The 16,531-nt window shown below is 37.3% G+C and overlaps 1 pseudogene; it reads right to left on the bottom strand.

Moving 5' to 3' along the window:
* Nucleotides 1-1,922: 1,922 nt before the first annotated feature.
* Nucleotides 1,923-13,973, bottom strand: LOC119054083 (aromatase-like; annotated as a pseudogene).
* Between the last annotated feature and the right edge of the window lie 2,558 nt (nucleotides 13,974-16,531).

Here is a 16,531-nt window from a genome sequence, read left to right as displayed (position 1 = left end):
ACCTGGGATAGTAGTGATATATTAACATCATTTGGTTCTTTGAGATGTAAGTAATGGAAAATACCAACTAAATGTCTTAAAAATGTATTGTCTCATAAAATGAAAGTTCTGATGTGGAGCAGTGCAGGGTTGACTAATCAATGACACAATGATATCATCATACCCTCAAGCTCCTTCTGTCTTTTTTATTTCTTATTTCTTAAGGCTTATGTCTCAGATCACTTTTTTTCAGGTTTGTCCCTTCATAATCAAAGATGGCTGTCACAAATCAAGATTATATATCCTTATAATCAAGTCCAGAGACAGAATGACAGTTTCTTTTTGTATGAATTTTTTGTCTGTTTCAGTCAGAGAGGAAACTCTTTCTCCAGGTATCAGTGACCTGGCTTGGTTGACATTCCTATAGCTTATTAGAAGGCTGGAATAGCAATTTCAGATTCAAAAGCAGAAGGCAATCTGCCAACAAGGATAAATTTAGGAGAAGAAGTGATATTAGGTGAGTAACCATCAGTGACTACCACAAAAGTTTCCAAGTTAGATTCCATGAATGTGGTATGGAATAAATATCTTATTTTGTTATCTACCTATTTGTTTGTTTATTTATGTTTGCATTTTATAAATGAGTTTAATTTTTCAGCTTTTAAATTACACTCAGTTGATACAATGATACTATAACAGAAGTGGCATTTAAAAATTATTTAAATGATTCCCTCTACCTATTTAATCCCAAGGTGTGCATATTATCAATGGCTACAGGTAATGATTTAATAAACTAGACAATTGTTAAATCTCTACTGTAATTATTTAATATGAGGTGGAATAAATGATTGCAGTGGTTCTACACTGATCACTTTCTCTACTAATCTGTTGCCCTTGAATTTGGGGTCTAAATAAGAGAGGGGAGAAATGTTGAGGGAGAAAGACAGCACAATGGGAGTAGCACTCCTTAAAAGTTTGAACCCACTGGGCTGTACAATTAAACATGGATCAGGGACTTCTCTTCCTCCAAATCATGGAGATACTGTAAGTCACCAGATGCCATTATTTAAAGTTTCCTTTGGGTTATCCACACTAATGGAGTTAAACAAAAATGCAAACATAAAGAAAAACATTTGGATTTGAAATGCATTGTGTGACTTTCTATTCTTATAGTAGATATATAATCCTAATTATATTTTACTTGAATAATTCCTAAGTTGCCCTGTATTATCTGAACCTACATCTGCTACATTATAGCAGAGGTAAGTGGTTGAGGCATGAATTAAGAGACTGAGAAAGGATAGTTTCCAATTTGACTTTTTCTACAGACATGTCACACAAGAATAAACAAGAGTTAATTGAATGTAATTCATGGGAAAAGTCAAATGCAGAATTTGTATTTCTCCAAAGACTATGAGTACTATATCCCACCGAATCCCCCTATATCCCCACTATATCACCAATACCACTGAAAACAAAATCAAATATTTTTATTCACTCTAGCAAGTGTTTGGCTGTAGGCACTGGAAATTGGCCTGGTCTTTCTAATGCAGTTGGGTTCTTCTGCCCCAGATATTCAGTTGTTCCTGAGACAGGGCAGTGGAGATTACGTGGGCAGTTGGATGTAAGTGTTGCTGATGGCCTGTGTTTCCAAACATGTTTTGTGGAATTGGCCCGTTAAGGCTGCAGTTTCTTCACTGGTTATTTTCCCTGCAAACTCTTGGCCTTGGTGTTTTCTCTTGCTCTGGTTCTATGGTTTGGACAAGATAAGATGACTAATGTCTCCTGGTTTGCTGACAACTTGTAGGAGGTATGTATGCCTATCGAAATGCTGTAGACCACTGAATGTTCACTACAAGGATTATACTACCTGGCAAAGTTGAATGGTTTTCTTATAAACTACTGGTGAAAAATGCTCCAGAGTAGGTACCAACCAACCTTCTTCAGCATTGCAGGATCTTGTCTGAATGTCTTGGGACAAAAATTATATTCAGGAAGTTGCTAGTCTCATTGAAATGCACAGACAAGTAAATTTTTTCTGCATCTTATCAGCCCACCCTCTCTTACCTGGCAATGTCTGCAGATGGAATGGTCTCAGAAGTGTAATCAGGATGACTCTCATCATCACCATGGTGACATACTTCCTTGCACAGCTACAGGGCCCAAAACCAAATGGCTGAAAGTACCTGTAAGAAGCATCCTTTGCAAAGTTTTCAAAATTAAATTCATTAGGCTTTGGGAGAAACTTGAGTCAATGCATTCTTCCAATATGCGGGATAATATTTGTCCCACTTTTTACTGGGTAAACATTGACAATAACATCTTGTAAGACTTCATGCATGACCAAGTACATGATGGGCTGATACCACATGCTCGCATAGTGAAATATTCCAGCACTTTAAATTTTGGAATATCATCCATCCTTATGTCTCTTTCACCACCAACAGTCTTGGTTTGCTTCATTATTGCCCCTTCAAGGTTAGGGTTCCTTGTGATGAGAAATAACATGAAGAACACAGGAAAGGCATGATCTCTGGCCCTCTGATCAGCATTTCCAAGATGCACTGGTTCACATTCTCTCTTGTCAGGTCACCACGTTTCTCAGCAAAAATCAGCTCATAGGCAAAATCCATAGTCTTCCAGTTTGTTTGCTGTGAAAATCCTGTCTTTTTTCTTTTATCAGAATTTCCATGACATCTTTCAAATCCTTGACAGACTTTTCATACTTTTTCTATAGCCAAGAAATCTTAAAGAAGATGTCAATTTTGAGGAGAACTTGCCATGCATCAAAACAAATCCTGGATTTTAACGACAGTGTCATTTTTATTTAAGATGGTCCCCAGGAAGAGCATGTTAGAGGCATCCAGCATAATGCACTTGTATGAGGGTGAGCACATCAACAGTGTCCAACACATTTCTGACCTCCTCCGACCTGTCCAGGTGTCTTATGATAGACTCAGCAGAAATTGCCATCATGTGCACAAAGTCGGGGCCAGACAAAGTGTTTATCAAGAAAGGTCAAACAACTTAACGGAGGTCTGGACTATTGCTAAATATGATGTCATCCTCACACATGCTGATGCACTGCAACCCAAGTTTGCTGCCAAATCAGGAGATGTAGACTGTGCTTCATTATGTGGAACATACTTGAGGACTTGCTGATAATGAGTGTTTCTCTCCACATATCCAGGCTCTCCTGAATTCTCCATACATCTGTTGTAGTAGTTGCAGGCACTGCCAATCCCCATCCACAGGAAACTGAAGTGGGAAATAAGGAGCCCAATTCCTATACAATAGGCAGTATCTGGGACTGAGGTGTGAGGATGTCCTCATAATTCAAACCACAAGAAAAAAGCCAGCGGGAGCAGGATTGACATGGTGGCAGCAGGCACAGCTTTGGGCACCACACTGGTGATGTTTCAGCTTCTCTAAAACCATACTGTGTTCCTTGATCTCAAGGGAAGCAAGTTAAAGTCCTATTCTTTCATATTTCTTATTTCTTTTATCTTTTTGTGCTTAATTCTGAGATAATTTCTTGATTGACTCTCCTAGTTCTTCAACTGATTTTTATTTGGTTTTAAATTTTTATTTCAAAAATCAAAACATTGATGTCTGTTATCTGTTATTTTTTTCATGTATGCAATATCTGTGGCGTCTCTGAGGTTATTAATTCAGCATATTCTATAGTCCTGTTTTGATTGATTAGCACATCTCTTTCCTCAGGTGTAAGCTCTTCTGTTTGCTTATAGTTTGTGACTCCCTTCTGTTGGTACTGGCATTAACTGAATGTTTGGTCTCAATTATGTGCTTATTTTTGTGACTGAAGCTGGCTGCTTCTATTTGCTCTTCTTTTGGAGGAGGATGAGAAGAGGTAGGATATCTTGCTGAGGGTTATACTTCAATCTGTTTCCAGGAAGAGTGAGGAGGAGTGAAACCTACCTTAAACGACTTTTTATTAGACTTGAAGTCCCCATACTTTTGTGCACTGGAGGAAGTGAATCATAGTCTGTAATCCAATGCAGATTACATAGTCTGTAACCTGGTACACATGTTCTGTGATATTATCTGATGCCAAAGCATCAAGAAAAGCCTGGATGTCAGCAGTCAACATTAGTTCCACTGAATCACCTATTAATGCAACCAACACAGAAACCCCAGGTCTGATGTGCTACTCACTGCTAAAATGTATGAACTGATACTGTGGTCAAGAATCTTGGTGTCATGAGTACTACCTCCCTAGATACACCATTTCTCCAAATCATTCTCTTGAAAGTCTCACAATTCTTCTGCTCCAGAGCTTCCACAGCAATAGACTGCCCCCAATAAAGGCAAGATCTGCCACTCTCTGATCTCCTACCATCCAAGGGAAATCCCTCAAGTCACTCTCCCATCATCTGTCCTCTCTCTCCTGTTTAAACAACACACATAATTTTTTCACTGAGTTTCAGCTTAGATTTCATATCCTATAAAGATCCTTAAGATTAGGAACTACCTAGGGCTTGATTACTGCTTAGAATTAGAAGAAGGGAAAATGCAGAGGTGAAAACACAAAAGAACAAAAACACATCCCAACCTCCACCACAGTGTTGTCAAAATTAAAATACAAGAAGCCCAGTTCAAGTTGAATGTCAGATAAACAATAAACACTTCTTTTGCTATATGTTTATCCCATAAGTTTGTAACAAATTTAATTGGGCGTCATCTATTTTATCTGGCAACTTTAAGCCTCCCTTCTTCTGAAATAATGATTTGAAGCTTGGAAGAGAGGTTGCTATTGAAACTATAGATTTCAAAGAATGTAATTCTCTGAATTAGCAGAACATGTAGCTGAAGGAAGCTATGTAAAAAAATTAAACTCCAAAGGATAGGCGGTACAAAGAGAAAGAAAGACTCCTTATATTCTCTTTGGTGTCTGAAATAGTGCTAGATATATAGTTCTCAACACATTTTTTTTTCTGTTGAAGTACTAGATTCTTTCTCTCCTGTTTTCATCATCTCTCTGGTAGATTATGACACATAAATATATGTAGTAAATACTTTGACACCTTTTATGAATTCTTAGGAGTAGAAGAAAGATTTGTGTTTATATCATCATTTCATGGTTATTCAAATTGTCTACATAGGAGGCTGGGCCATTGTTATATTAGTAAAAAATGAATAATTAGAAAAATTATTTGAGAAATCAATATCTGTTTCCAGACATTCTCAGACAATGCATGGTATCAATACAGTCTTAAACTTTCAACTGTTTAATAATATATGCAATAGAGATGCTATTAATGTTTCTTTATAGATAACTTAAATTTGTCATGCTTTTCACATGGATATTCCTGGGCAGATTCAGAGCTGTTGCCTAGAAATCAACATTAAGTATGCTAACATATCAGATCCTAGAAACTTCAATTCTAGTTGCATTGATTTGATATGCTCTGCAATATGATCCATATAACTAGCTTTTCCCCATGGCATAATCAAGAACACAGAGAACCTGCTACACAGAGACTCGGGGAGAACACTCTCAAGCATAGTCGTTACTGGAACCACAGCTGTGGAGATAAAGCCCAGGTGGCCAGGAGACAGTGTTGTAAGTGAAAGGCCGCACACTCACTGCTTCTAGTGACCAAGAATATGGCAGTGGTCCATGGAGCATTCACAAAAGCCCCTTCACTCAATCTCCCCACAGGCATTCAATGGCTCCCCCCACAACACTGTATTCAAATGCACAGCTTGCATGATTCAGTAATTTCAGAATTATCTTAACTTGGTAACATTTCCAGAAAATAAGAATACTTCATTTCCAAGGTAGAAAAGATTTTGAAATCCAGCAGGAGGAAGTTTCCTCGGATCAGAAAGATTGTGTAGTCATTTCAGTGGTGATTATTATTCCATCTGTTGATGTGATTATGGAAAATCTGGCTGCAACTAAAGTCTTGTGCACTCTGCTGCCCCAGCTCTCTCCAAAGCATGGAGGGCTGCCAGCTATGCAAAGTGCTGGACAGAGATGAAAGCAACCACTGACCTTGAAGTGCTATTCAGGAGTTCCTAATCCTTTTGATATAGGTAGAGTGAGTTTGTTTATGCATAGTTATATAGCTTTGCAAAGCTCTTCAGATGTTCTTAACCAAGAATTTTTTTAAGCTGCTCTCTGAACCCCACGGCATGACACCCAGACAAACTGATGAAGCTCAGAGGGGATAAAATAAAAAGCAGCAATAAGTTTATTTACAAAAATAGAATATTGTGTGCATTTGGCAATGTGAGCTGCTAAGGAAAATGTGAGTGGAGCAATGTGTTATGTTATGTAGCCAAAACCAAAAGTAATTCTCATTAAGAGAAACAATATAAATGAATTAGCATTCTTAGTGCTTATATATGCTTTGTTGTTAGAAGTCAAGATGGTCAGGGATGTAAGAAATGCTGCCACTTAAAAATTATTTGACTTTGAGTATTTTATTTATTTTTAACATAAAAGACCGAGACTGAGATTATCACTTTATGCCATCAAATTTCTCAAAGACAGTGGAAAAAATGCAAGGTCACGTGGATACTTCCAACTCTCTGGAGTTTTGATACCACCCAGATTCAGTATGTTTTTTCTTTAATTTTGGAATGTAAAGCTCCTTTTAATTAAGGTATAGTTGACATACAATATACAATATTATATTAGTTTCAGGTGTATGACATAGTGAGATTTCACATATATATATTGCTTACAAACTGATCACCACAAAAGTCCACTATCTATCATTGTACAAGTTATTGTGATATTATTGACTGTATTTCCTATGCTTTCTTATGACTTACTTATAACCATGAATCTATACCTCTTAATCCTCTTCATCTTTTTGCCCATATAATCACTACCTAAACTCTAGCAACTAAGTATCTATGAGTCTGGATGCTTATTTTGTTAGTTTTTTAGATTCCACACATAAGTAAAATGATGCAGTATTTGTCTTTCTCTGACTTAGTTCAGGTCTATGCATGTTGTTGCAGATGAAAAGGTTTCATTCATTTTCATTTGTTTTATTTATTCATCTATTAATGAACACCTAGGTTGCTTCCATATCTTGTTTATTGTAAATAATACTTCAGTGAATTTAGGGTGCATATATCCTTTTGAATTAGTGTTTTGTTTCCTTCAGAGAAGCACCCAGAAGTGGAATTGCAGGGTCTTTCTTTATCTTTTGTTATGGCCTTTGTTTGAAAGTCTGTTTTGTCTGATATAACTATTGCTATCCCAGGTAATTTTTTTTTGCTTTCATTTTCATGAAATATCTTTTCCATCCCTCTACTTTCAGTCTCTGTATGTCTTTCAATCAGGAGTCTCATGAAGCCAACATATGATAGGGTCTTGTTTTTATCCCTTCAGTCATCTTGTGTTTTTTCAATGGAGCACTTTGCCAATTTACAATTAAGGTAATTTTGATAGGTATGTAGTTATTGCCATTTTAATTGTTTTCATACTAGATTCATAAGTGGCTGGTCTACTATCTTTACTATATTTGACTTTATTAGTGACAATTTTTTCTTTTATGTATTTCCTTATTTATAGTCTTGACCTTTCTTTTCCACTTAAAATAATTCCCTTAACATTTCTTGTAGTGCTAGTTTAGTGGTGACACATTTCTTTAGCTTTTGCTTGTCTGGGAAAATCTTGATTTCTCCTTCAATTCTGAATTATAACATTGCTGAGAAGAGTATTCTTGCTTGTAGGTTTTCATCATGTTGAGGATATTGTATCACTCCCTCTGGCCTACAAAATTTCTGTTGAAAAATCAGCTCATAGTCTTATAGGCATGCCCTTGTATGTAACTAGTTGTTTTTCCCTCACTACTTTTAAAATTCTTTCTTTAACTTTTAACCATTTAACTATAATGTGCATTGGTGTGGGCCTCTTTGTATTCACCTTGTTTGGGACTCTCTGTGTTTCTTGGGCTTTGATATCTGTTTCCTTTGTCAGATTAGGAAAAATTTCAGCCATTATTTATTCAAATAAGATTTTCATCCCTCTCTTTCCCTCTTCTTCTTTTGAAAACCATATGATTTAAACATATTAGTACGCATGATGTCTAAAGGGCCCTTATGCTATTGTAATTCTTTTTATTCTTTTTGGTCTTCCAATTGGGTAATTTCCAGTACCTTGTCTTCCTGATTGCTGATCCACTCTTTTGCATCATCTGATCTATTATCGATTCTGTCCAATGTGTTTTTTCACACCAGTTATTATATTCTTCATTTCTGAATGACATCTTTAAATTTTTTTATCTTTGTTGAAGTTTTAACTGAGTTTATTCACTTGTCTGTAGAGTTTGATGAGCATCTTTATGACTATTACTTTGAACTCTTTATTTGGTAAACAGTTTATCTCGCTTTCATTTAGCTCTTTTTCTGGAGCTTTGTCTTGTTTGTTTGTCTATTTGTTTGTTTGTTTGTAACATGAGGTTTTTGCTCCTGATTTTATCTGTTTGTTTTTATGTATTAGGTAGGTCAGCCAAATCTCCTGGAATTGAAAATGTGGCCTTGTTTAGAAGGTGTCCTGTGGGAGTCCAATGGTAAAATCTCCCTTGATGCCAGAGCCAGGTGCAGCAGAGGTGTTCTTTGGGTAGTGTGGCCTCCTGTTGTGGCTGGACCACAACTTCTATGGACACACTAATGGGTAAGGCTGGTGCCTGGCCTACTTGCTCTAAGGTCTGGCTACAACTGTTGCAGACTCACTGGCTTGCAGGGAAGGAGCTGATGTGGGAGTGTGCTAGCCTGGGTAGGTGCTCAGAAAAATGCCATGGTTGGGTGAACAATGTTAGCAAGGTTAATAGAGATATGGCTTCTACCAGTGTCAGACCCTCTTGGATAAAGAAAGGGAGGAAATGGTGCCTGTCAACACTTGTAACTCAAGAGTGAGTCCCCAGATCACTGTCCCTCCACACACACCCTAAAATTAGTCAATGTATCACTTTTATGTATGACTCAGGTGTTTTCTAAATTGCTGATTCAGTTCTGGGACTCAGAAAAAGCACAACCTGATTTTTCTACAGCCTTTTGGCTCTCCTACATGTAAGCCCCACTGGTTCTCAAAGCCACATGTTATGAGGGCTCTTCTTTCTGATGAAAATCTTCCAGGTTAAGGCTTGGACCCCTCACTCTTTGGAGATGACTTCTGTGGTTGTGATATCCCTCCCACTTGTGAATCACAGTGTGGCTAGTGAGGGAGTAGGGTAGTGAGGGAGTCCTGACTGGACTTAGTTTCTACCCCTCCTACCCATTTCAATGAGGCTTATTTTTCATATGCATAATGGTACAAAATATGTTCAGCTGGTCTTTAGGTTGTTCTCAGAGACAGCTCTTCTGCATGTAATTGTAGTTCTGGTGTCAATAAGAAGAGGTGAGCGTTTGAGCGTTGAATCTTTCTACTCTACTGTCTTGAACTCAAAGCCAGGAGACTTGCTCTTGATTGCCGATTTGCCTTGTCTGCAAAATGTTGTTCTTTGTGGTTGGAGCACTGTCTCCACCACAAACATGTCTCCAGGTGGGGTTTGCCATGCCCAGTTTGGGTTTATAAGATGCTCCTACGAAATGGTTTGTCTCCCTTAACCTTCAGAGCTTGTGGCTGATCTGAGAAATACAAACAAACTCTTCTCTTAAGTATGTTATATATAATCAGGTGTATAGGTTCAAGGTCATGATTAGCTTGAACATTATGTATTAACATTAGTCATTTACAAATGTGTATGCACCCAATATATATAACAATATTTAAGATAAGAGTTTGTTTGTATCTCTAGATCAGCTGCAACCTCCACCAAATTAAGATATATTCTTCTGCCACCTGTTTGTCTTAGTAAGGTGAGACATTTTCTCTCTGAAAATAATAGAGTAGATTATTTGCGCGTTTCTTTTGAGCATGGGTATAAGGTGCTTTGTAATTTTTGTAATTCAGTTTTTTCCAGTGAGCCATAATACCTGATTGATGTTATTCAAAAGAAAATAAATTCTCTGTACACCAGAATTTGTTGAAATATCTTTAAATACAAAGTGAGTCATTTCAGCCACTGACATTCTTGTGTAGATTTATTCATGTTATTGTCCATCAAAGCTATTTATTACCTAGAAGTTTTCTTGCTTACATCTAACTCATTATTTTCCCTACCTTCCAGAGTACCAAGCCTGAGGACAGACATCAGTCCATGGCAGTTGAAAATGAATGGTGAACACCAGTGTGGATTGCCATAGATCAACTAGAATCAGTTTAAAATAACACAATTGTAATTGAAGGACTCCAGTGCAGTATGTTCCTTCAGTTCAAAATGGCAAAAAAATTATTTTATCCCTTCCAAACAAGTCATTTCTTTGGTCATATGATAGGAATCCTAATCCTAATCTGTATTTAAGAAATTAAAATGTTTTTCATTAATCCAGGATTTAAATAATATCAGATGGCATTAAAAATGAGTTAATCTGGAAGCAAGTAAACCTATTATTTCAAGCCAAAATTGGGAGTGTGAATAAAATTCATAGCATCATTACCAATAATTTTTAATTCCAGACATAATCTTTCCAATAAAATAGCATATAATTGTGATTTGGAAATATGACAGTGTTCTTAAATATTTAGTGAATTTAGGAAAATGTTGTGGGTTAACTTTTAGTCAACCAGTCTTTAAAATTGTTTTCTTCTTCCTAGGTATTTGCTCTCAAATATTATAGGGTGACATCTGTTGAGCCTGGGAACCAGATGTAACAGGTTGGCTGACTACTCAATGGAACCATAAGGCCACAGCAGAAGGGGGATCACACTTGTCTAGATGGCCAGTTTCCTTAGAATTTCTGCTCCCTTCTCTTTAGTTAGGGTCCTGGCACTTCTCAAATCTGTTTTTTCAACTATGCATAGTGAACTAGAGCAAGATGGTTTTATAAGTAATACAAATGGGATTATTTGAAGGATTGTTTTTATTATTTTAATAAGTATTTACTGAGTACTTATTTACCTTGTGCCACTATTACAGTTGCTGTGGAAACAGCCATTAAAAACACAAACGAAAATTTGTGGTGTAAGAAAACAGATGATAAACAAGTAAATAAAATTTGTAATTTGTAGGTGACAGTTACTACTCTAGTGAAAAATAAAGAATGGAAGGGCAGATAAAGTGCTTCTCAGATAATGTCAAATTCAAGGAGTTCATTATCAGCAAGCCCTTATTATATGAAATGTTAAAGGGACTTATCTCAGAAAAAGAAGGTAAAAAACCTATACAGTAAAATGACAGCAAACTCACAATTATTAACAACCACACCTAAAACAAAAACAAAAAGAAACTAAGCAAACAACTAGAACAGGAACTGAACCTCAGAAATGGAGATCACATGGAGGGTTAGCAACAGAGGAGTGGGAGGAGGAGAGGGTGAGGGAAGGTACAGAAAATAAGTAGCGTAGCTGGTGGGGAGAAAATAGACAGGGGGAGGGCAAGAGTAGTGTGGGAAATGTAGAAGCTAAAGAACTTATGACACATGGACATGAACTAAAGGAGGGGAATGTGAGAAGAGGGGGTGTTCAGGGTAGAGGGGAATGAAGGGGGAGATATGGGACAACTGTAATGGCACAATCAATAAAATATATTTAAAACAAATGGAATGGACCAGAGAGTCCTGTAAGTGAATGAAAAAAATGCAGTTTTAAATGAGATGGTCACAAGTCTTTAGTGATTAAATAGGTTTACCAAAAAGCCATGATAGGTAAGGAAGACTATCAACAGAAGAGTATATCAAGCAGAAAGAACAGCAAATGTAAATGTCTAGAGGCAGGAGCATAGGGAGCAGGCATGAGTTAGAACAAAGAGGCTCATGTTTTGGAATGATGAGGAGAGGGCATGATCATTAGAGCAGACATCACAGAGGTAGGTTTGATTAAGGAGGCCTTTAGGATACTGTGTACAATCTGGATTTTACCCTGAGAGAGATGGGCAGCCATTGATCTGACTTAAATTTTAACAATACACTTAGCTGCTTGTCTGAAAGGTAGACTACAGAAGGACAGTACTGGGAAAAAGAAGACCAATTGAAAATCTATGCTGACAGCAAAACAGGCAAGTCATTTGCATCAGGGTGATGTCAGTGCTGCTGGAATTCACCGCTTGATCAGATACAGGATATGAGAGAAAGAGGTGTCAAAGATGACTCCAACATTTTGGCCCAAGGAACTGGAAAAATTAGAGTTTTCACTTATCAAGATAGGGAGGAATGCAAGCTCTTAAACTCCTTGATATTTGTTCCTGGGGTTTGTCCCTTGTTCTGCTATAATTCAAACAGAGACAGTCCTTTACTTCACTTTCTCCCTCCATTTCCTCATCATTTGGAATTTCAAAAAACCTAAACCCTCTAGCACCGACATTGTAACTCAGAGCTTGGACAATGCAATGTTTTATATTTTGTCAACATAATTTTCTCAAACATTTCACCAACAGAATAAAAGTATTTGTGTTTTTGTGTGTCTGTTTTGTGGTGGTTGCTTAAACATCTTACTGTCTTAAAAGGACACTCATCAGATTCACCCCTGAAAATTTTGCTCTGCCCTACACCCCAGGCAGAAAGCACTTTGAGTGCTTGACTCATTTTTGTGGATGACTTTAACTACACTATTGTTTCCATCGTGGACATGTGTTTATTTTAGGCCTCATGACAGATGAGCTCACCCAGATTTTAAAATGCAGAATTTAAGGTTGTGTCAGACTATAATTTTATGATAACTTTGTTTATCCCCCTCTTCAATTACTGAAGTTACCACCATAGACTCTGGAAAATAACTGGAGACAATGTTTGTTTGGTAGCAAATTAGAAGCTGATGTCCCAGCTTTCCCTGAGTGTGACTCTGTGTATGCAACTTAATTTTACTGAAACTTAGCATTATAGTGTCTCAACCAACTTTCCTTTATTCTCTGATATTTATTTCATGCTTGGAAAAAGCAAAGGAAAGTGGTGAATGTCTTTTAAAGTGGAAAATTTTAAACCCTGAGCTAGAGAGATGGAATGTGCATCCATAATATCTACATAAAACATAATCATTTCTTCTGTCCTCACTGGACAGCTGAAAGCAGAAGTAAGGGCTGAAGCCACTGCCATTCACTGAGTTCAGGAGTGCATGTTCTAAGGCCTCTCCATCTTTGGGCAATGCAGTAAACTATGATTATGACTGTGGCTGGGAAAACATTTTAAATGTAGAATAAGGTAGCAGAGAACCAAGGGCATCTACTTTATGGACTCTCTGGGTTTTATTTTTGGCATTTGTACATCTATAGTCCTTTCTAAAGAGAACAAAGTGGTCAACTTTCACAAGGGCTGTGCTGGCACAGTGGTACCAAGGGCTTAGTTTGGGAACAAAGTCATTAAAAATAACTATGTACAAGGAACTCAGTCATAAATAACGTGCCACAATGGAGCTGAAGAAATCCAAAGGCAGTAAATGATTTCTTTCAGTGTATCTGAAAACCTGCAGCAGGCCGCCCAGCCCTGAGCATGATGAATCCCCAAGTAACGCCTCCCATTCCTGCCTCTTCTTTCTCTCTTCCTTCTATCTCCTTTCCTCCCCCCTCACCCCATCTTGCTCTCCCCCAGAACTGATGGCTTGTCCATCATTCAAACAACCAGACAAAAAAAAAAAAACGAAAGTTAAAAAATTCTTGATGCTTCTTTGCCTGTCCACTTAGGTCTCAAACTGTGATGTAGCCTTCTGGCGATTTCTTTCCCTCATCAATGCTATCTTTAAAATGTAGTTTTACCAGGATAAAAAATGATTTTTTTTAAAAAAGAGGAAAACTGATATTGCTTAGAACCAGAAATATAAAGGCTTTTCTAGACCTTCAGGATCTGGCTTGTTTTTTGTTTCATCTTTTCCTCTTTCTCAAATTATGTCCCTTCTAATTACTTGTGGTTCCCTCCATGACTTCTGTCTTCCTCTCATAGCAGATGTCCAATACTGCAGGAAATTCCATTTTCTCATTCATGCCTCATTCATGTGTCATTCAGGAGTACATAGTGATCTCTTCCTACCACCTCCACAAGCTTCCGAAACTTCTTATTCTGGGCTCTCTCTCTGGCTCAGATCTCTCCACGAAGCCTTTTCTGACCCCATCCTTCACAAATAGAATTAACCCCTCCCTTCCTCGAGGCCCAACTACAAGCTATCATGGCAAATATGGCATTTCAACTAATTTTAAAAAACTTCTTTTCTCCCCTCATTAGTCTACAGCCAAGAAAATATTTACCATCTTCACTTTGTCTTCCAGTGCCAGTCACAAATTAGGTTCTTAAATGACCTTTGAATCAAAGTGTATAGTATATAGCAAGCATTTCCAGTCACCTTCACATGGATTGTTATTTAATCTTTATGACAATTCTATGATTATAAATACAATTTTCATTTGTTTCTCTTGTTTTCAATTTTTATGAATGATAAAACTGAAGCTCAGAATGTGTACCTGGTGGGAAGACACAGGTCTAATGAGGGGAAGTCACAGGATGAAATTATCACACTCTCCCTGCAGTGGTTCTCTCCTTTGAGTATGCGTCAGGATCTCCAGGAGGCCTCCTGTAAACAGATTGCTACAGTGTATCCTTAGAGCTTCTGATTCAACAGACCTGAGGTAGGCCCAAGTAATTAGTATTTTTAACAAGTTACCGATGATGCTGATGCGGTTGGTCCCTGGACCTTACTTTGAGGACCACAGCCTGAGGATCTGTGTATCCTAATCCATGAGCATCTGCACTCTAAGTGGGACGTGGATGGCTGAAACTTTGCAGGCGTCTAAGAGCTGATTTGTGTATCAAGCATGTCTGTAAATTGATTGTTCTGGTCACTAACTGACAAATTCACTGAAGTGTCACTGAATTCATGGAATTTTTATCATCGTGTGTCTTTCCCTTTCATGGATATTGGAAATACAATGCCTGTTATGTAAAGAAAAACAATATGTTTAACATTGTAAAGGGAGATTGTCACAAGGTTTCAATGACTGTATAACTTGTGACTCAACTGTTTGATGTAGAACTACACAGCCAATAAAAAGATATAGTTAAATGCATTTATGATCATGAAAAGATTATAGAAATCAGATGTTGAGTGAACATAATAGATTCCTAAATATATCATTTAAATATCTATGCATATTTTGAGAACCTGAATTTAAAAAAAAGAATGGATAAAAAACAAATGGTATTTATATTTTGCAGGTACCTTAATAGATAATTTCTTCCTTCTCTTTCTTCCTCCTGCCCCCATGTTTTTCTTCTTCCTTATCTCTTCTTTCTTTATGTGTGTACCTGCTTAATTTTCTACATAAGTATGTAACATAAATTTTATAAATTTCTACAATAACTATTTGTTTATAAGTAAATACATTTTCCACAACAAATATTACTCATGTAATCACTATATAATCCAAATGATAAGAGGCACTCCTCCACAGGCCATTGTGTATGTGGACTACAACTTCTTCTTAGCCTGAAACCTTCTAGAAAGGTTCTGGCTATGGGAACTCACATGCAGTGTAGTTCTTCACACCCACTTCTGGCCTTGTCTTCTCGAGGCCATCAGTTCTGGACGTCCCATGTTCAGAAAGGCACAGCATTGTTCTATTGCCCTTCTGTGTGAAGCAAGTAAGAAATCGTTGCTTCTTTCTCTGCCCCCAAGAGGAACTCAGTCAGCTTATTCCTTTTCATAGCAGAGCCTATTTGTTTAAAGAAGGAGAATTTGCCTATAGTAGCTATGCAATGGTTGGCGAAACTAGATCCTTTTATGTTAAACAAAATAATAAAAAGGGGAAATATTTCTATTTCTGAGAATCAGTTACTAAACAGAATTGCCAATATTTATGGAGCACTTCCTAAGCCCCAGGCACTGTGAAATGCATGTCATGATCTGATTAATGACATCACACACAGTTCACCCAGCTTCTCAAACATGACAATGATACTCCCAGCTCTGCACCTCAATTGCACTTTCCTATGCTTGGAACTTTCTCTTTCCCAGTATTTGCATGACTTGCTTTCTCAGCTCATTCAGAGAGCTGCCCAAACCAAACTTTTCCTGAGCAGCTTTCTTTGAACACCGTATCTAAAGCAGCACTCTGTTATTTTCTATCCCCTTAGCTTTAATTCCTTTTTCATCATAGCACTTATCACCAGGGGTACCCCCAAATGTTTTAAAATACAAATAAATTTTATCCCATGAGGTGGATAATGATATGAACCCTATTACCAAAACTTAGAGAGAATTGAGTAATTACCCATTTGAACCAAGTTGTCTGACATCCGAGTATGCATTCTTTAATCACCACACATTGGAATGTCCTTTCATTGATGGGATGAAGTCTATTGTTTCAATGTTAAATGCAGACACTTGAAAGAGCAGAGCTGCACAGAGAGTAAAATATTGCTGATAATGAAATGTCCAGACACTTGACAGATTACTAGGGATATGAGTATGAAAAATAATGTGGTCTTCCATGTTATCATCAAGCAATTGAAAAGACTTTTTTTTAGTGAGAGGGTCAAGGTGGTTTTA

This window comes from Artibeus jamaicensis, unplaced genomic scaffold (assembly GCF_021234435.1).
Source record: "Artibeus jamaicensis isolate MK-2021 breed Jamaican fruit bat unplaced genomic scaffold, CSHL_Jam_final contig_452, whole genome shotgun sequence".
Lineage (NCBI taxonomy): Eukaryota > Metazoa > Chordata > Mammalia > Chiroptera > Phyllostomidae > Artibeus > Artibeus jamaicensis.
This window is presented reverse-complemented; position numbering and strand designations above follow the sequence as displayed.